Source organism: Channa argus, chromosome 14 (assembly GCF_033026475.1).
Source record: "Channa argus isolate prfri chromosome 14, Channa argus male v1.0, whole genome shotgun sequence".
NCBI lineage: Eukaryota > Metazoa > Chordata > Actinopteri > Anabantiformes > Channidae > Channa > Channa argus.
Window position 1 is genome coordinate 3,997,063 of NC_090210.1, and position 21,241 is coordinate 4,018,303.

At 39.8% G+C, this 21,241-nt stretch overlaps 1 protein-coding gene across 6 annotated transcripts in view; it reads right to left on the bottom strand.

Moving 5' to 3' along the window:
• Window positions 1-3,269, bottom strand: part of kmt2cb (lysine (K)-specific methyltransferase 2Cb) — a 74,694-nt gene extending 71,425 nt beyond the window's left edge. For all 6 annotated transcript variants that reach the window (XM_067474667.1, XM_067474668.1, XM_067474665.1 and 3 more), the window contains exon 1: window positions 2,517-3,269. The gene's annotated coding sequence lies outside the window, so the exon portion shown is untranslated. The remainder of the gene's footprint in view (window positions 1-2,516) is intronic.
• Between the last annotated feature and the right edge of the window lie 17,972 nt (window positions 3,270-21,241).

The following is a 21,241-nucleotide window of genomic DNA, read 5'->3' on the forward strand; positions in this document are numbered from 1 at the left end:
GTTGAAAATGTGCCTAACTTGTAAGGTTTGTGATAAGCAATTAAATTGCAGTTACTTTAAAGCTGTTGTGTGTGTGACAGAGCGAGAGAGAGAGAGACAGAGAGAGAGAGACTGGGTTAATGAGAAGCAACACTGTAAAGCACTATAAGTGCAAACCATTTACCAACAATGATTGTACTTGAAACAATTAATGACCCATTAGGCCCCGTATGAAGGCATCTGCTTTGGTTAAATCTCTCTGTTCATGTATCAAGGGTTTTATTTAAATGTGTCACCTGTATGATGCATGTTGTCCTTTCATGCTTTGAAATGGGTCTGTCTGCAAAGTCTTACATTGTTTGTATAAATTAAGGTCACCGAGTATTGTTATATTTTGGTGGGTTGCTCTCCCCAAAATAAAATGGCAGGCAGTTGTCTCTGGTAAACAAGCTCAGACAAGAAGAAAACTTGTTAGGCCCATTAAGGAAAGAACCAACAACCAGTGTTCGTTGGGGACACATTTTAGCCACATTTTCAGTCGTCCATCTTAGACATCTGACAAACCTGATTCAAGGTAACTGTGACCTGAAGGTTTTTCTCTTCAGTTATTAAGCCCCCGCATTACGTTACTGGCTACATTTTGAGCATTAAGCCATGTCAAAATGCCAATTTCACATTGGTGTTGTCAATGTGCACAGTCAACAAAAGGTAGCTACTTGTTGGTACGGACATTTGAACAACTAGAAAGCAAAGCCCAGTAAAATGTATTACTTAGTGGGGGTATAAGCTAACAAGAACATCCAAGCATACTGAATTTACATCCCACACCCGGTCCACAACGTGCAATTATATGCTCATGTTTGTTTGTTTGTTTTTTCGATAGATAAGCTGCTACACTTTTGTTAAAATGATAAATGTAAAGAAATAGAAAACCTTGGAGGAAATGTGACAAATACAATCTTATAAATCTTACAATAATGTTTAAAGCTGACATAGTTTACATCTACAAGGACATCCAGGATACTCCTACAAAGAAACAAAGAGAGCAGAAAAACCATCCCACTCCATCCTTTCAAGAAGCAAATTACTTCCAAACAGTAGATGTACCATGATTTTACCCAACTCAAATAATTTAGATTGTTCCTCTTCCAAACGAAAATGCACATACGCCATTAGCTAGTTTTTCAGTGCAAAAATGCAACCAGAGACTTCATTATGACTAATAGTATGAGTCATCACAAAGTCAACTTTTACAGTAAAGCAGTGCATGGTTTAAAGACTATAGTGGATCTGGATTGCTTTATTACATTGTGTATTTTGTAAAATAGCTTTTTACACATCTGTACAAAACTGTGCTGAAAAGATGTTTTTCAGCAGAGGTCTCAATTTGTAATGATGAATACTGTGCAACTGAACCAATCTTCCACTGCCCATCATGTAATTCTCTCTCTCTCTCTCTCTCTCTCTCTGTATTATCTGGAGTTTAATTGAAATATCTGTAATTACAATGGTTGGACTGTCAGGACAATCATCTAAAAATTATAAAGCTGGGTAATGACCATTTAAAAACCAGACAAGCCTAAATTGAATGTGATAAGTACATGTGGATTGTAGGGCATCCGAGGCAGGAGATTTTAGAACTAGACAGTCACGACCACCACTGGGCACAATTGGAGACGTGCTAACGTTAGCTTTTGTTAACTCAAGCTCGGGCACAAAGCAGTTGCACACAGCTAACGACAGCTAGCCTGTTGTGCTGAACTCTGTCGCCTTTTCTTTAACGACCACAGGCAAACGTAACAATGACATCGTCTAAATGTGAAAGAAACCGCAGAAAGATCGGACTCCATCCTTATCACGTAACTGGCAACTGTTGATTCGGTTCGGCTTCGAAAGACATTTGCCGATAAACTTTGAAAGAGGTTTACATAGCAAACAGGTTACCTACGTTTGCTGTGACTTGGTCAACAAATCGTACTAGCTTCTAACTAACACTCACGGCAGAACATTCATGCTCCAACCTATATTATCTTCCGGCTACTGGTAAATATTCCTAACGGATATATAATCTTAACCACTGTCCGTTAGCTAACTCACAAGTGGGAGCAATGCATTGATAAGCATTTGTGCTCAACACACAAAGGCTCGTCTACTCAGTGAAACGGAACTGTTGGAAGGAACTACAACGCTACACAAAAAGTGAAAATGATACACGAAACAATGACGTAAGCCTTGATTTCTGCTTTTTGTTAGAGACCAACGCAAGTCCCGTGTGAGTTGATCGCGTATGTTGTGTTGATGCCGTTAACGTAAAATCGTATACATCCATTAGTAATTAGATAGCGCACATGAACCGTTTACCGAATGTTCCGTTCCGTTGAATAAACTGAGTCATGAAAGCCAAGGCGGCGACAAACCCCCCAACATCACACTGGAGGTGGATAATGTTGGCTCAGCTTTAACGTTACTTCAGAAAGGTGAAAACCAAACAAATACAGCTTGCATGAAAACGACTTCAACTTCTCACTGGGCCTTACCTTCCAGCCCCTATGAATAGCGAATTATCCTCTTCATGTCCAGAATACTGGGGGATGAAACGTCGCACTTTTATCACCCAGCTAGCTAGCAAGCTAATTGAGCTAGCTAGCCTCTCTCCAATGTAGCAACACCGCAGTTCTCAGAAATGCATAACGCATATCATTATATTCCAACGTTGTAATGTTTTTCCCAACTTTGCCCATTTGATGGAAAGACAGATGCTGTAAATCCAACAGAAAACCGCTTCATTGGCACACGCATTTGCAGGAGATCACTTTCCTTTCTCCAATGACAGCTGTCGTCGCACGAGTTCGGGTTATATAGCTTGTTGGTGTTAGCCACCCAAGTCTACGGTCAACAATTTTACCATTAACGTATAAACAAATCAAAGCCAAAATCCAAACGAATGCAAAAGTCAACACTCCGCAAACGAAACTTTAAAATGTAAATCCTCAGCGAATATAAAGCGATGCTTAACGCAAAAGCCGACCGCTTGGTTGGCAACTGGTTCTATTTTCTTCAGCTGCGACAAGCTGCGGGACCAAGCGGCCAGTTAAGAGACTCTCGCAGCCTGTCTGCCACGCAGTAACAACCGCTTCCAGGACATGTAAAAACAAACATTAGCTTGCCAAAAATAACATTCCACCTGCGACAGTGGCCAAACTGCGAAATTACTAGGAAATGTCACAAAATTAAGTTGAAGATGACGCTTCGGCATACTCTATAACGGTGGCCATATCTAGTGATAAGTGGCACCGAAGCACAGCCCCTCTAGGCTCCTCAAAAACTAGATCCACCTCCCCCAACCACAACTACGGCACAGAAATCTTTCCACATCGGCGTTGCTCGTCGAGGTAAGAATGTAATGTGACTATGTTCAATGTTCATTATCGTCGATAAGAAGATTTAAAGAATACGCCGCGCAAACCTTTGAACAATTTCTTCAAAATACTCTCTGACCCTGCGGAGGGATATGGGCATTTAGTAAATAAAATAATGGCTAGGGGCGGCTGTAAGAGATGGAGCCTGGATTGAAGCCTGTTGGAGGAGGATTGGTAGTTTTCGCTGCTCCATCCAGCTCATGCAAATCGTCGCCAGCAGCAGCAGGAGCAGCAGCAGCAACAACAACAACGGCGATGACTCTAACAGTCACCAGCCTTCTCCTTAACAGGGGAAACACAAAGGTGGTTTAACTTTAACACGCACGGTGGTGGTTCTGGACTGGTCCAGATAGCGTCCACGCAGGCAGACCTACTGGGTTTTCACTGGTTTTTTCCCCAAGACAGCACGATGCATGGGGGTTTTCCTCTCTTTCACAAACGCACGGACCTACATTGTTACAGGCCTTGAATTAGGTGTTTAGTAATAGGAGTCAACAAACTGGCAAACTGTACACGCAAGGGTTAAATTCCGGAAAAGCCCCCAGGGGTCGGCTTCCAGTGGCTGTTCATAATATGTAATAGAGCCAGAGGGTGTTACGTATTGAGATGCATTTGCTTTCTGGCCTCTTTTAATTACAACTTAGTGAGTTTACTGAAGTAAAAAGGAAATGAACTGGAAACAAGAACAGCCCCATTCCTTTAAATGGTAAACCTTGGCACGTTTTTCCTAGGATCTGAGCTCCCTCTGCTGTCGAATCCAGCACAAGACACATTACATATATATATAGAGAGAGAGAGACTGGAGACCAGAACAAATCCAATCTGTAGGGCCGAGCTCCAGCAGTAGCCACGGCCACTTGATGTGACCACGATGCCCGTAGGTGCTGCTGTGCCCACAGCTATGGTCATGGTCATAGCCGAAGCTACAGATTAGTTCGTCGTAGTCATGAATCATGCACATGCTCAGACAACACAGTGAGCAAACGACTGACAATTTATAGGTAAAACCTGACTAAATTATTGCAGAAACATATTACATTTTCTACCACAAGGGGCACAATAGGTCACTGTTTTGATCCTTTTTTATGATGATATTTATCCAATGCCTTAACCTCCACAACCATAACATTTCAACCTATAGGAGATCCTGGAGCTGTACTGTGTGTTAGACCGTGCTCACCACCAGCATCAAAACATTGCACTTGTTAAAATGTATTGGAAAGAAATGTCTTCATCCTTCCAGTTCAGTCGCAAACAAGTATATAAGTTGTTCTGCCAAGCTCAAACAGGCCGAGCCGTAATTAAAAAACGGTAATGGAACCACACCAAAAAAAGAAAAGAAACCGTAGGAAAGACAAAAGAGAAATGATTTGGAAATATACAATAATAGGTTTATGCAAACTATTATAGTCACAGGATATTCAGTGATGCCCACAAAGTATCATATTTCAGTACTGAAAACATACAATATTAAAGAACAGATCAAATATCAGTTGCAAGCACTGAAATTAGCACCTTAAGAAAGAAATGCTTTCAGCAGACGTATTCATCAAAGTGTTTTCCTCAGAGAAAAGAACACAATCATCATAAGCAGTTCACACGTTTTAGTTACAATGTCAGTGAATCATAATTTTTATTTTATTTTTTTAAATGCCACAAAACAATATGCAGCATCCGTGCTTGTGTGTCTTAAAGCAGGATGAACCTTTGATTCGACCAACAGTAAATGTTCTAACATTCTTTATATACACTCAAAGTAAATTAGCATTATGTGCTGACATGCGTTGTGGCATTACAAGTGTGATTGCTGGTCAGTGGTGAAACACCACACATACAGTTGGTGTATGTTTACACCACAACCCTCCATTGACCTAATTACCTTGAAACACACCAGGCCAATGTTTGGTGTCGTATTGGTGACACTCCTGTTGGCCTCATTCCCACAAGCTCTTACAGATCTGCTGACATAGATCAAGACTGTAATTACTGTAACACTCCGTTGCAGGGACTGTAGACTAAAGTAATGCATTGTTTTTCATTAAAACTGGAACTTAATTCAGACCAGTTCATGGTTCATATCTTAGAGTTGTGAAAGATCCTTTTTAGCATTTATCAAAAAAAAATATCTTGACTAGTTATAGTAGGAAAAAATGTCTCACACAATTAGTGACTGAACTGTTTTATACAAGTATCTGATAAATAGAATTAAGCCATTAATAGTAATTTTTACACTAGTGAATTTCCCACAATCTTTTATGATGGAGGACTAATTACAGCCACTAACCATGTACTATTTCAACAATCAAACATGAACAAAAATAAATCGTATCGTATTTTTTTGGTGACAATAGATTGAAAAAAGGCCAATTCACATAATAGGAGACATGGAAACACATTAAAACCTTTAAAAACGGCTACTTCAGTTTGCAGAATCAATTTCGTAACAACAAGCAAGGACCAAACCATGAGACAGAGGGCAGCACGGCTCCATTTTATACAGCAATAGGAATCATAACTAGATTAAATGAAAAATACCGTCTGTTTGTCCTCTGCCTGTCCTGCACCCTCTTTGTATGTCCTGTTTGGCCATTGTTTATCTTCTTGTTCAAGCGATAATCAGTTTGTGGCATTTTCCTCCCCACATCTTAGAGGCATCCTGTTCATGAGTAAAATATTCTTTACTGTGGGGGATGTGACTAATAGAGATGGGATGAATGATTTTATCAAGAAGAGCAACAATAAAGTCTGGGATAAATTCAAAGCACATTAGATGCCTTTTACCGAGCTTAAGCAATGTGCTATTACACTCACAAAAACTCATTTCACACAAAGTTTGGCATTTGTATTTATTATTCCTTTTTATGAATCTTTGTCAAACTCTCTCCACTTTTTCATGCTTATCTAAATCTGTCTCATGTAAATTCATGATGCCGGTTTATATAATTATTAGAAGACAAATGTGTTTTAATACAATGTTTCGTTTCAGCAAAATAAAACATAATTGCATGCTGAGTGGATAAATGCTTAAGGAGCTCTTTTCTGGTTGTTGAGCTTAATTGATGCCCTTTGGCTATCAGCATTAAGGATTAATTTTCAAGAGAATATCAAGGAACTGTGACTGGGATATAAAACAGGCTTTTTTCAAGGGTACTGACCTACACTTTGCTAGCCCTGCAAGTCATAGTGTGGGTGTGAAGCCTCGCTATGCTGTTTTCACAAAATAATTGCCCTGTGTTTATGTTGGTGGTGGTATCCTCACAGTGATTTGAATTACTGCCCTGCCGTCAGTTTACTGATCATTATGTGCAAAGTCTGACATGCAAGGGGTGTTAAAGATGTATCAAATACACCATTACTGTAAAGTAATGTAAACCCTGTTAGATGCAAAAATTTAGAAACATCGCATGATTATTTTGCACATCCACAAAGTAAAAACCTTCTAACATTGAAGTTTTAGTTAATTTACTTTTTTTACCTTTGAAGCTTTTATACATGTTTGATATTAGAGATTTCTATGACAAAGCACTGATGCTCCCCAAATAGGACATAAGGCTGCTGCACAGGCAGTTGCAGAACAACACAACAGGCAGCTGCCAGGTGAGCAGATGGATAATATTAATATATTAAAGGAGACCAGAAATGTGAAACCTAACGCTGGCTGGGCTTATTGTCCACACAAGAACAGGTATTGTAGAGTCCAGCTCATATCTATTCACAGCACAGGCAGATCAACACTTGCCATGGTTACATGCAAAACACATTTCAGAACTTTAGTATGTTTTGAAAATTAGACTCAGTGTGAGTGCTGAAACCCCCAGAGAGTACATAAACTCGAAAAGGCTCCAGGATAGAGCATCTGTTTTAAAGTTTAATTTCAGAGGTATAAATGTTTCAGAGACAAATTTGCATCATAATTTCTTCTGACAACCGGGAGTTTAAACTCATTGTGGAATGAGTGTTACTTACCTTTAAATAGACAGCGGTTTATCACAGTCTCATTGAAGAACAGAGTTCTGAACTTTGAAGAAAAAAACTTTTAGAAGGACTTTGGTTGATCAGGGTACATTAAACAGGCAAAATTTTAAAAAGCAAATGTCTCTGTCTTTCCTTCTGGTCATATCTCAGAAATCAAATGTCTTTGGTCTTGACAAGCTTTGAGAAAAGTATAAAGAAGTTGGAGCTAAACAATTCAGGTCTCTGTGAGAATAAAAAAGTGTAACCAAATGTGCATAAATGTTATGAATAGATGTCGCTAAACTGTATTGGTGAGCTTATATTATCAGCCAACACATAAAGAGATGCTCAGTATCAGTTACTGATTTTTCAAGGCAGCCATAAAATATTAAATCCTCATTTGTTTGTACCAGATCTGATTTTGTGTGACTTTCAATCATGCAGTTATAATGACCTTTTAGTAATTGTGAACCATAAGTAAAATTAATTAAAGTGTAGAATTGTTTTTGAACTGATAAACTATAGGAAAATGAATCCCTGCTTTGCAAAAAAAGACAGAAATTAAATGTAGGCAAAGGGGATTTGCTATTCTTCTGACTTTTGCACAAGCTTTAACGTATAAAGGCTTCTGAGTGCAGTCCCTACTTGATGAACAATTCGTTTGCCCATGGCTGGAGGAGCTAATTAGAATCTATTTATAATCATAGGGGAATATATCCAAAGAGCTAAGAGGCAGAGAGAATAGAGAAACAGAAGGGGGACTAAAAGCGCGGTAGGTGTCATAAAATCATTCCGCATGCTGGGATATCTGAAACCAAGACGTTCACATCGAAGGAGCCAGACAAAAACAAATTAACAGGTTCACACAGACAAGGCAGAGTTTCTTTTATTCAGGAGGGGAGCAGCAGCTTGCTGCAAATCCTTGTGTAACGCAGGTGCATAAGCGTGAGAATGAAGAGGGATGATTTGATTGTCTAAAATTTGCGAATTGTCCCACATTAGCTTTTAGTAGTCAGATGTTTTGTAAGTCTCTCTAGGACCAGCATACGATGACCCTCTAAGAGGGTATGTGTTAGACTTCATTATCAAACCGTTACAACACATTCGCCAAGATAATGCTACGATACTTTTGCATATTCAACATGAAATATTGTAATTCTGTTCAGTTTCAACTAACCCTCATTTGCACTCAGTGGTTGCATCATCAAAGAGTCTAACCAGGAACAGGATCTGCTTCACTACTTTGTGCAAAAATCATGACCATGCTGTCAGCTCTGTGCAACCAGCCTCCTATTTTAATGCAATGATGTGACACAGAACAGGCACAAGCCAGCGAATTCAACGTAGACCACCCATCATCCACTTACATGAAAGCAGTCTTTCTGGACTGGACTCACTAAATCACCCAGTCACATGCACTTGCTGACTTGACACGTCAGCACTTTCTGTTTTATTTTGTGGCTATTAAATGAATTGTTTTTGCAACACTGACATAGACATGTCAGTGTAACATAGAAGTCAATATTTTACACTGAGAATATTCAATTTCCAGTAACATGGTTATTAACTTTTACTATATATATATATATATATATATATATATATATATATATATATATATATATATATATATATATATAAAGCGAGAGAGAGAGAGAGAGAGGGAGGCTTTAAGGCTTTAAGACTTGGTTTTTCTACCTTGAGTGTAGAAATTGTGAAACTACTGTTTCTTAAAACCCCTAAATGTTCTATAATGAAATTATGAGTAATTATGATTAAGCATATGTACATTGTTATAAAGGGTTGTGTTTTGTGTCAGAGACAAATATAAATGCATAGAAATCCAGCAAAAATTAATCAAAATCAACCTGCTTTACAAAGAGTATATTTAAAGGAAGGATACGAAAATAGCACAAACTGAAATAGCCTCCGATTTGCACCGGCAATCACTCATTGATGTGACTGAATTAAAGCATCTTACCAGCAGGCGAAACATGATATTTTTGAGTGCTTCACCTTTCCTCTCTGTCACATCATCTCCATCTTTTCTCTCTCCTCCTGGAACTACGCTTTTTTTTTTTTCACTTTTCTTTGGAAAAAAACCCAGAGAGCAGGTAGACATTGGGCTGCCTCCCAGACACACTCAAGTGGCCTTGTTAAAGCTAAAGTAAATCACACTCTGCTCTAACACTATATACTACTATCCATGCACAAGTATAAGTGTTTTCTAATATGGTGGACTTTCTCTTGCACTTTGACTCCTCAGAGACACAGACAAAGCAGTTGTTATAGTGTGGCAACATGAGGTGCTTCTCTTATTTGGCTTGGAACAGCCTCAGGACAGCAGAACACGGAGCCATCTTTAGCCCGTCTGTTTTGGGTCAGGTATTATTTAACCTCGTTACACGTTATCATAAGTTGTTTTAGAATAAGGCAAACCATGCTGTGACAATCCCAGATGGACTTTCAAAATGGTCACATTTCCTGCAGTGATTTGTTCACCCATGAAAAAAGTGCAACAGAAACCCACCTTGTGAAGTACTTTTGTTTTAGCATTATCTCCTGTATCTCAGATAATGTAATTCGTTCATATGGCTCCATAAAGCAGCCTCTTTGCTGCATAAATCAGTTGTCTAACTCTGATAGTGCCTTATGGAATATCACAAGCCTGCTGCAGCTAGAGGGGATTAATTCACAGGGCTCAAGTTCCCCTATAAACCCAAGAGAATAGGTAGTGAGCCGTGAGACACCAGAACTGATACTCTCCTCAAACTGTATCGAGGAGTGAGAGTGGAGAATGTGGCAGAGGAGATTGAGGTGGGCTCTCCATTAAAGACCCCTGTTGACAGTACAAAGCGCTCACCAACTCATCCCATCAGAGGAGTGTGAGCATGGGTGCAGTGCAGTTCCATGCACCTTCACCTCAGTTGTCACCTGCCTTTGGTTTAAGTATCCACATTCCTCACACTGAAAGGATCAGCTTTTACATTTAAAGAAAACCCACTTATGTGTTTTCTGGCTGACAGTCTCTTCTATTTCTAAAAGTGAAGCTTGATTCACTTTTAGATTCAGCTGTTAGTATGGGCTAGCAGAATAGACTGGGTATTCCAGTTGTTAAATGCAGCTCGTCACTCAAAACAACTGCTGTTTATCTACGAGTGTAATAGAATAAGAATTTACATGTAAGAATTAAGAATTTACATGTGAACAGTTGATCCGGGAACTTCACAGGTAAAATATTGAAATATCTAGTTCTGGACAGAGCCAGACTGGCTGTTTCCTCCTGCTTGCAGTACTTATGCTAAACTAGGCTAATTGCCCCCTGGCTCCTGCTCTATAATTAATGCATAGACTGGACAGTGGTTTCAGTTTTCTCATGTAACTCACGACAAGTAAGTGAATATCCATATTTCCCAAAGCGTCCCAAATAATTTTTTGGGGAATGAAAACAAACAGTGAACATTGAATTTATAAATCAGGAAGTGATGTTTCACCCTTGTTAGAATCATTTCTTGTGTTGCATTTTCTTTAGTGACTGTTGAGATTAATCTGTTGCGCATTGTGTTCCCAAAGTCAATAATGAACTTCCTTCAAGCCCTTTTAAAAAAATAGACCATTTAAAGTTCTCTCAGTGGCTCAGTTGTTAGAGTGGCCACCTATGGACAACAGGGTCGGAGGTTTGCGCCCTGCTCTTCCCGACGGCGTGTCAAAGTGTCTCCGGGCGGGACACTGAACGCCCAGCAGCCCGTCCTCATCCCCAGCTGCGCAGTGCTGGTCCAAAGCCTGGTAGAAGGGAAGGGCACCCAGTGTAAAAACTGTGCCACATCAACATGTGGAAAAATGGTCCGCTGTGGTGACCCTGAACTCACGGGATAAGCTGAAAGGACAAAAATAAATAAATAAATAAAATCGTTTAAGGTTCTTTTAACAAAGGCACTGTCTGGTGATTTCAGATAATTGCATCCAATTTAGCCTATAATGACAGCCCCTGAGACACTCTAATGAATTCAGCTAAGACATCAAAGGAAGATTGGACATATTGTGTTTACAGTGTTTGTTTTCCATGGCAATGAGGGTCCAAATTTATTGAATATTCACTACACTGATGCTTGTCAAACCTTATGGAACAAGGCTATAATATTACAGCACGGATCACACTTCCTCCAGTATCAGTATGCCAAAAAAAGTCACACTATCTTTCAGTTGGATTTATTTATTTCTTTTTTCCCTCCCAAAAATACAAACCCTGGTAATAAGCTTTTGCTGATGGGAGAAATTTTTGACAGTTTGTTGCCAGTGTGATACCGAGTACCAGACACAAAATACAGCTGCTCTTACTTTGTGTTATCAAACTGTCATGTTGTTCGTTTACATAGCAATAAGCTAAGATGAAGTGTAAGTAGGATTTTGGAAGTGATTTACAGACATTCATATTTCTTCTCGTTACTGCTATAGACTGGGCACAGAAAGAGTTTCACAGCAGTCAAGTTGGGCTGGGACAGAGAAAAGATGTTTCATATAAGTGAACTTGCTCTGTCTTATATTTCTACATCGTATATTTTCAGGAATTCTTGTTGGACATGCTGTTTGGATATAACTGACAGGCTGCCGAAAGGACGAGTAGTCTAAAAGGACAGTCCCAGTATCCGTCCATCCATCTGCTTATGGAGCCTATCCCAGCACACACTGGGTGAGAGATGGCACACATCCTGGGCAAGTTGCCAGTCTACTACCAGAACTCAGTAGAGCCAATTAAATGCTGTGTGTTTCAGTGGTTCACCAAAGCTACACCGAGAGCTGCAGCCACAGTATAAAATGACTTTTGAAAAATCTGCACTTGTCCATACAGCTTTGATTTGATTCTGTTATGGTTTTACGGAATTATGGACTGTAACAAACTCTGTGAATGATCCAAGTAATAGGACATCAGACCTCAACATATGTAATAACAACATTTAGCAATATTTCAGAATATAGGCAGTACAACACGATGCACCAAAATATATACACAGAAATAAGCAATTATATGACTCTAAAGCAATGAAAAGTTGTAGAAGCCACTGTAGATGTGCACTGCAGTATAACGGCATGTTGTAGGCTACTGGGAGGGGGAACAATTTAGCATTGCGAGCAATCCAGGTTTGTATTCAGTCAAGGTTTTAGCCATGCAAGGAGGGATGACTTCTCTGTCTCCCTGCTGGTCAGCACTTTGGTATAAATGGAAAACTCCGAACAACATTTAAATGGACTGCACTGTACATTTGTGGTGCCACGAGGAATCTTGCTGACTTTGGTGATCTCCAAACTGCATATCAGGGGCCAATAAGCAGGACATTTTTGGTTTCAAGCGAAACTAAACTACTGGATAATTTTCCACACACAAGTTCTTATCAACATTTGGTGACTTTTCTCCTTGCACCATCATTTATTAAAAATTTCGTTTTGATGAGTATGAACATGTTAACATGTCTAGAGCCTTCCATAGGATTTGATTATGTACAGCTGACACCATGGCACGTTAGCAGTGACTTTGTGGGACTGCTTGACAAACAGTATAGGCTGGCACAACCACTTAGCTCAGTTGGTGAACTGGTTACAGATGGACCTCTTCCTGTTCCACTAACCACACTATCAACCAAACCGTTTATTGACAAACAATTTGACAGTTGTAGACTCACTGGGTTGTAAGTGATAGATCAATTCTCCTTTACATTCCTTCATCACCTCTGTCTTTCCTTTACAGTCTGACTTCAGAGTTCAGGTGGATGATTTCCAATGAGAACAAAGCCCCCTTTTAAATTCAGCCGGTTTTAGTGAACCAGTAGATGCAGCCGTCCGAAATCTATGATCGACATTCCATGTGTGCATCTATGCTTGCACGTAATATTTAGTCAGGTGTAGCATCTCTTCTATTATTGCAATATAGTTTAGTATATTAAAGGACTTCACTGATATTCCCCATCTTAAAATACCTTCCTACTTCTAGGTGTAAAACGCCTCCAGACGACATCACTTGGAGAAACCTTAAATTTAGATTATGTCGTCTTGTTGCTCGTACTATGAATGTTGTAATTATGGTCAACCTGCTTTTCCAGAGCTCCTCCAAATGACATCATTTGAACTCCTAATGATTAAAAACTCTTCTGGTGTGATGTCATCTGGAGGAGTTTTTCACCTAGAAGCAGAGAAATATTTTATATACAGGGAAGTTAATACAGAGGGCACTTTAAAAGAGTTATGCACATTTATAGCCTTAAACTAAAGCCATAGAAAGCAAGTTGAAAATTGGTGAAGTCGCCCTTTAATCATATGTCTTTCAGGTCATGCGTGGTCAAAAATTTACCACATTTAGTGTCAGCCAGTTGTTCAGCAACGTTCCTCGATAAAAGTGGCACTTTAGTGTTTGTTGTATGTGTCGCCCACAGCTACGTTTCAAAGAAAGCCAGTGAGAAAATGCTGAGATCCACAACTTAGTGAAAATAGCCATTATTTTACCATTCCTGCTGGTTACTAGATATAAATCATAAATCAGCCCCCATCTATTTTGCTTTTTTCTATTTTGCCTTGAAGGTAATTGGAATTATCAAAGAGACTAATTATGGTAATACACAAGCTGTCTAAATGAGTTCACTTGGGTTATTTGCACAGCCCTTCCAAGAAAATCCACACCGAAAACCTTGTTGTTTTCATGTATTTTAGAACAGGCTCTTTCACAGTCAAAGAAAAGATGCAGAGGACCAACATGAAATGGATAAAAACTATCCCTAATTCAAATACTGGGCTGAATGTGATGCTCCTGAATTAGTCATGGCATCCACAACCATTAGGGAATTGGCAGAATTCGCTTTGCTGGCCATCAAGGCATCAATTCATAGTTAGATGAGACAGAGGCTGAACCGGACTCAGCCTTTGGCAGGAGTTTTTTACCTAGTTATCCAAGTTACAAAATGCATTTCTGTCCTTTCTTTTATTTCTTTTAAAGCGCTTTGTCCAGTAAAGTAGAAGATCACATTTGCCATTTAGTACTTACAACCCTGTACTGTTTGCTATGGGTTCAATGTCTGTTATTCAGTCAGTAATCAGCCCACCATCTTGCTCATGGTCTCCTGAGGTTGAAACCCACTGAGTTTGGTGGATTGTGGACCTTTCTTCAGATCAGCAGGTCAAAGCATTTATTTTTTTAGCTAAACATTTGCACAATATTTTTTAACGGAAGGTCATGGTTCCCAGACATGAACCCTCAGAATATTACCATTGTTATTGTGAGTGTAAGCATGATAGTATTAGCACATAGCTCCAAAGCACCTCTGTGCCAAAGTAAAGCCTCACAGTGCTGCATGGCTGTGGATGGTCATTAAGAAATAGCACATTAATTATAGGAAACTGAGTAAACAGAGAAATGTCAAATATGATCTGTTTTGGTGTTGCTGACCTATCTAACCCACCTCAGTGTACAAAGCCCGTACCAAATTTCAGAACAGTGAAATAGATAAACATGCAGGAAATGTTTGTTTTCCAAACACAAAGAATCATAAATCATAAACTATAAAATAATCAGCCTCTGAAAGCCAAAGATCTGGCAGTGCTGAGCGTGGCTGAATATGCTGAAGTATAGTAAAAATTCGGTGTCTCCTTCCATTCATTGTGATGAATGGTCCCCTTCTCTTTGTCAAAACAACAAAGCATGCAGAGACACAAATGCTTTGATGATGAGTAATTGTTTTTCAGCTGGAATATGTAAACCTTTGTGTGTGCAGAGTATTTCTGTCAATGTGAGATATTTGACTCACTTTTCCCTTTATAATCCCTCTTTATAAAGCACGTAAGGCTAAACGTGCTGCCAAGGTGATCTATGAAGGTGGGTGTCTGCAGAATAATGTGATGGAGCAACGGTCCCAGAGTTGGGGTATACTTTCTGTGTGGATCTGATCGGAGCATGCAGAAAATAGCATGTTGACCTTTTGACACCTCTAATTGAGACCATTTTAAAGCGATTGTAGCTATGGCAAATTGCAGGACTGCAGCTCAGATGAGAAAATGGAGAGTTTTATTTGTGCTGCGTGTATCTTACATGACAACCACTTACTCAGAGTGTGTGCACATAATGTTGTTTGCTTAGCTCTCCAGCACAAAAAACTGTGTTGTGATCCCACACAAATGTGTCCAAATCAAATTTCTTGCAGGCTTGTTTTGTGTACTTTCTGTCTCCTCTCATCCCTGTGTTGACAAATTCTATAATAACATATGACAGTTTGCACACAGAGCGTGGAGGTTATCGAATTGTTGGCTCATTTTGAAGATTAATCTGGGCCAACATATTCCTTGTGGCGTTGTAAACAGCATAGCCACTAATGGCATGATTTATCCCACTAATACATCCACAACACTAACTCTGGGTTGGGAATTCCTCGTGCACACACAAGATTGTAATATGTGATGAATGTTGACCATGCAGGGCACCGCATAAAAACTCTGACAAAGTCATACGAACAAATTTGACTGAGCCTCACAACAAATGGCCATACTGCATGTATTTGAGCATCACAAATATTCTCTTGTGGCACACAAACACTTGAGCATTTGAAAACAAATTTGTTCGTTTGCCTTTGTGTGTATCTGTGTGTGTTTGTGTGTGTGTCTTTATTTGAGCTTTTCCTAATGTCAATGCAGACAACAAGTGCTTATTTTAATACAGTCACACGTTTTATCTCCCAACAAGCAAGTCCTCTCCTTTACTCTGCAACGAGTAGCTCAGGAAAAGAGCTTTCATTATGCACCAGACGCCAGAAAGGGATGAAGGTATATGATTCAAATTTAATATACATAGGATATGTAGACCATAGCGTCACCACTGCCTTCATGGTCCTTCTATGTATATTCTGACAATGTTCACAATTGCTGCATGGATGTCAGTGGACTGGTAAATAGAAGCTTTGTGGAACTGCACTGTTTCTAGACCACAACCTGAGATAAAGCAACTAGAAATCTGAGACCCCACCCTGAAAGCTAATGCAGTAGGTCTTTGTAATAATGCGTGTGTGTCTGGTGCATCTGTGCTCTTGTGTGCCTATGTGTGTGAGTCCTTACAGACTTTGTAGGCATTAAAACTTGGTTTTAGTGTGTTTAGATCAAGTGTAAGGTAGGAACTGGTTAGATTTAGGTGTGACAGTTAAGGTTAGGGGTTAGGAAAATGTAATAATATGGTAAATGATCTGCACTCATATAGCACTTATCGGCTCTCAAAGTGCTTTACACTGCTTCTTATTCACCCATTCACACTGTCACACAAAAACACACACACACACACACACACACACACAGATGGGGGAGCTGCTATGCAGCTGGCCAACACTCACTGGCAGCCACTAATTTGGGGTTCAGAGCCTTGCTCAAGGACACTTTGACATGTGACCAGAAGAGCCAGGGATTGAACCAACAACTGTGAGATTGATGGACAACCGGTCTATCATCCTACGCCACAGTCGCCCATCGTGTCACGTCACCGACTGATTTCTGCTATGAAAGGAGCAATTCCTCATTTTACTTTTTTGGTTGGGAGCAGTGACTTTCTGGTGTCTTCGCTGGATGTCTGACACAGCCACGGTGACAGCAGGACTGGACACAAAGTAGTCCAACCTGTAACAGTGTGTAAAGGTCAACGTTTCTACACACTGAGGTACACGTTAAATAAACGAGGATTAGCAGCATCTAGTTGACTTGGAAGGTCACTTCATTTGGTTCGATTCATTTTTATTTGATTTATGTTACCTATGTTTCCAGGCTATATGCTAAGCTAACCAGCTGCTGCACAGTAAATTCGCCAGTGTATATATCCAGTGACAAAGTCTACTGACTCTTCCAGAGTTATTCCAACGTGAGGAAGAGAAAAATCGCCCCCAGTGTTTGTTGGTGAGAATATCTAGAATTGGCTTCACCAGTGCAAAATGTGGAGTGTCAACGCAGATGAACACTTCATGGGTAAGATATTCACTGTGAAAATGACTCCTCCTACCCCCACCTCATCTCAAAATCTTTATCAACGCAATTTGATCGACTATCGACACCATTTTGTGTGACTGTGACAAACCCTCTTTTATGACACATTAAACATTAATATTTTATACCTTTGCCAAGTCTATGTTTTATACTAACCTAATATTGTCTGTCACCTAGATGGTGTCTACACAAGGTAAATTCATTGTGGTGAGTGTGGTGGTTACAGGGATTAATAACATTATTATTATTATTATTATTATTATTATTATTATTATTATTATTATTACATAACATTATTAGAAGTTGTAAGGCTAAAGTGGTGAAAACAAATTAGTTTTGTCTTAATAGCTCAAATATTCTGTTTATATTTGATTAGTCCAATAAAAAGGGGATTTTTAAAGTAGTGCTAACATTTTTGTTTGGTGGGGGGCTTTTTTTTGTTTTTTGTTTTTTGCCATGGTCGTCCCAGATTAAGAAACATTGCAAAAAGTCTTGTCTTCTACAGTTTCTGATAAGGGTGGTGCATAATCAAATTCTGTTAAACAGGCTCCACTTTATTGGGAGTAAGTATAACAGTATAAGACTCATTTAGAATAAATACCGTTGGAATTCATTATGATTAACATTGATTGGATAGTGTCAATAATAATGACCCTCTTAAAACATGAGTAACACTTCTCATAGTGTAAACTGGGGGAACCTAATTTACCGTAAAGAAATAACTCTTACCTGAGCTGAATTGACGCTGAGGATGTAACACTACATAAAGTGTCAATATAATCAATAAACTTTATTGCAGGGATGATGTATGGGCACCATAGTTGAAGTCAGCCCCCTCCCCAACGTTCTTCTGTTGCAGATATGTGACCAGTAAACTACGTAAGAATTTACAGCCTTATTCTTGTATTTGTATTCAATGCATATTTTGTTTCCCTGAGTCATTCTTTTCAAATAAAGCACATATACGTGAACAGGCCCCCTAAAGTGCTCCCCATCTGCACATGCATTACAAATAGATTTCAGGGGGTCATATGACCCATGTTCCTGCTGGCAACTGTATTAAGTAATTTCAGGCAAAGTAGAGGAGTGGAAATTAGTTTCAAGGGCAGGGCCATTGCAGTTGCTGTCTGTCTCTTGTCCTTGTGTCATTTCAGCTTCATGTTAGCTCTTCAGCAGCCCACACATCATTAAGTGGAAGAGCCTTTTAAAGCTGATAGCCCCAGTTTCCCTGGTCATCCAGGTCATTATCACTACAGGGCTTGGTTTTCCACATGCTTCCCCAAAACCTTCAGTTCCAACCCTTGAGGACCTCAGGACCATTAAATCAGCGGTGCTCAGAGCAGTAAAATTATCTAGAGTCTCACAGCTCATGTGGTGAACTTTGTTGATATTCTAATGAAGAAAGAGGAATGCCAACTGGGTGAAAAATGGATTTTCAACAAGATGTGTGGGATTTACTCTGCATTGAGATTGTTCTTTCCGAGGTGATGATGGAATAAATTTGTCATGTGTGAATCCATGAAGCACATTTTGAAATAAAGTCACTGTAGCAAAAATTTTGATTTCTTTTGCATCCATATTAAAATGGTTCTGGATACTTTCTATCTTGTGATTATGATTATTTGATTTATGTAAGAGCTGATATAAAAAGCAGCATTGCAGCTGATGTACATCCTGCTGCGCTATGCCTTTTTTTACCGTCTACAGCATATTTAGCTTCATCTAAATAAAGTGCTTATAGACTTCAGAGACTGAAATAAGATCTGAAAATGCAGCATAGGAATCACAGCCCTCTCACATACCATTTGACAGGAAACGCCTCATTGAGAACAGGATCTTGAAGCACTGATACTTTGTAATGGTCAGCTGATTTCTTGCTGCAAAGATGTAATTCAATATTGATAATCATTCAGCTGACATAATGGCACAGTGACCAGAGGAGGCAGACTTAATGACAAATTAGGGTTTTCTTAGGGAATATAACAATTATTACAAGCATAATTATTGACACACTTTTCTAGGGAAGGTCTATAGAGCTAAACTACAGAGCTGATTTATAAACACAAACACACACAGAAAAAAGAGACAAACATCATAAAACATATTTGTTTTGCAGATTTCACTCATTCAACCTCCCACACACTATTTCATCTGGCCACTTTCCAATTTATCTGGCGTTCAGTGTAACTCAGATCCCGGACTAAAACCTCTAGTCCACTTGAGGATTTCCACAACAGTGTGACAACTATAATTGGTCTCCTGTGGCTTCAGAGCCCCTTGCCTGTTCTTCCATTAACACCACCACAGAGCTGCCTGGCTGCTGTCCAGTTGCGGATCTGTAAATGATGGCTTTGAGATGGAGGATACCTGCGTGGTGCTCAGCCTTCTATCACACACTCGCTTCTTTATACTATTCTCCTGTCTTGTGCATGATTGCTTTTCTGTAACACGCAAAAACATGTTACAACAACATTGACAGGTGTCCTTTTTGAAGATATAAAAGAGTTAAAGCGGCTCACAATTGAACAAAAACAGGATCTCCTGTAATAAAATGTGAAACATTTTCATCTTGAGATTTAAAAACATTTTTTAAGGTTACAATTTAAACTATTGGAGCAGACATGTTGCCGGCTTTCTTGTTTTAACCCGTCTAGGCCACTTGGGGTTTTTATTGCCTAAACAATATCTTTGGGTAGCACTGTATTTCCTACCTTTCTGCTATTTAATTTTTAGGGTTTAATACGTTGTAACATATTTAAATGTTGTAACAATGGAGCAGCACCAAGGTCTTTATTCACTGTCAGCAGCGGCTTGCAGACGAAACAAGGATGACAGAATTGGGAAAAAAAAGCACTTCCCCTCAAAGGAGTTACACAAATATCCTTAACTAAATATCAATCACGTTTCTCTTGCTAACAAAAGAAAAGTCTGCCTTTTGTTCCTTCTAATTAGCTGCAACTGAAGTTGGAGAAAACTCCCCAGCCCCGAATCATTAGCATTTGCAGAGAGCTCCGCCACTTAGCTCCCTGTGGTTTCACTAAATGCGCACTGCTCTCTGTAATGAAGTCTTTTGCATTCCCTTCCTCATTAGGCCCATGGAAAAAAAAATATTATCCGCTGAGGGGCCATGGGGTGACATACAGTTTTCCCTTTGATCACCACCCACCGCCAAAAGCCTCTAAGTGCCGACTGGATGCGGGACGTTCTCGCCCTGAAACAGCGGCGCGGCGCAAAATCACGCGCACGGTTACGCTGCCGTCCAGCTCTAATGGGATCAGAGAAAGCAGCCACTCATAACCGAGATTCTAAACCTCTCCAGATAAGCAGGAGCCAAAGATGCTGGTCAGAACTGATTTGGCTATAGTTGCCCCTTGGCACCATGAAAGCGTTTTCAAATTTGTCACGACCCGTCCTGAATGAGACTAGGCGGTGCGTGGACATTTGAATAAGGTGCGTGTGAGACTCCCATTCAACTGAGGGGATTCAGGCTGCACAGTTGAACGTGAACACTTGGGCGACTGCAGTGGATCCTCACTGCTGGGAACAGAAAGGCATATGTAGTTTGCTGATAAAGCGGCTCCGTTTCCCCTTTTCCTTCCAATTTGCGCCACCAAACTAGTTGGGGATCAGTTCATTTTTAGCAACAATTCTGCAAAAGCTACAGAAGGAACTTTATTTTCAAATCGCCGTTTGGCTTACTTGTCATCTTAAGCAAAGTTTATACTCATCATGTGCTGCTTCACAGAAATCCCTCATTGTCCTCACCTACTACAGGTGGGCGGAGTTTTAGCTCGCTCACTCACGGACTAGTTGGCGCTCAACAGCATATGCAATGATAATGAACGCGTATGAGGCTTTTGTACTTGCAGGTTGCAGAGGGAAACGCGCAGACA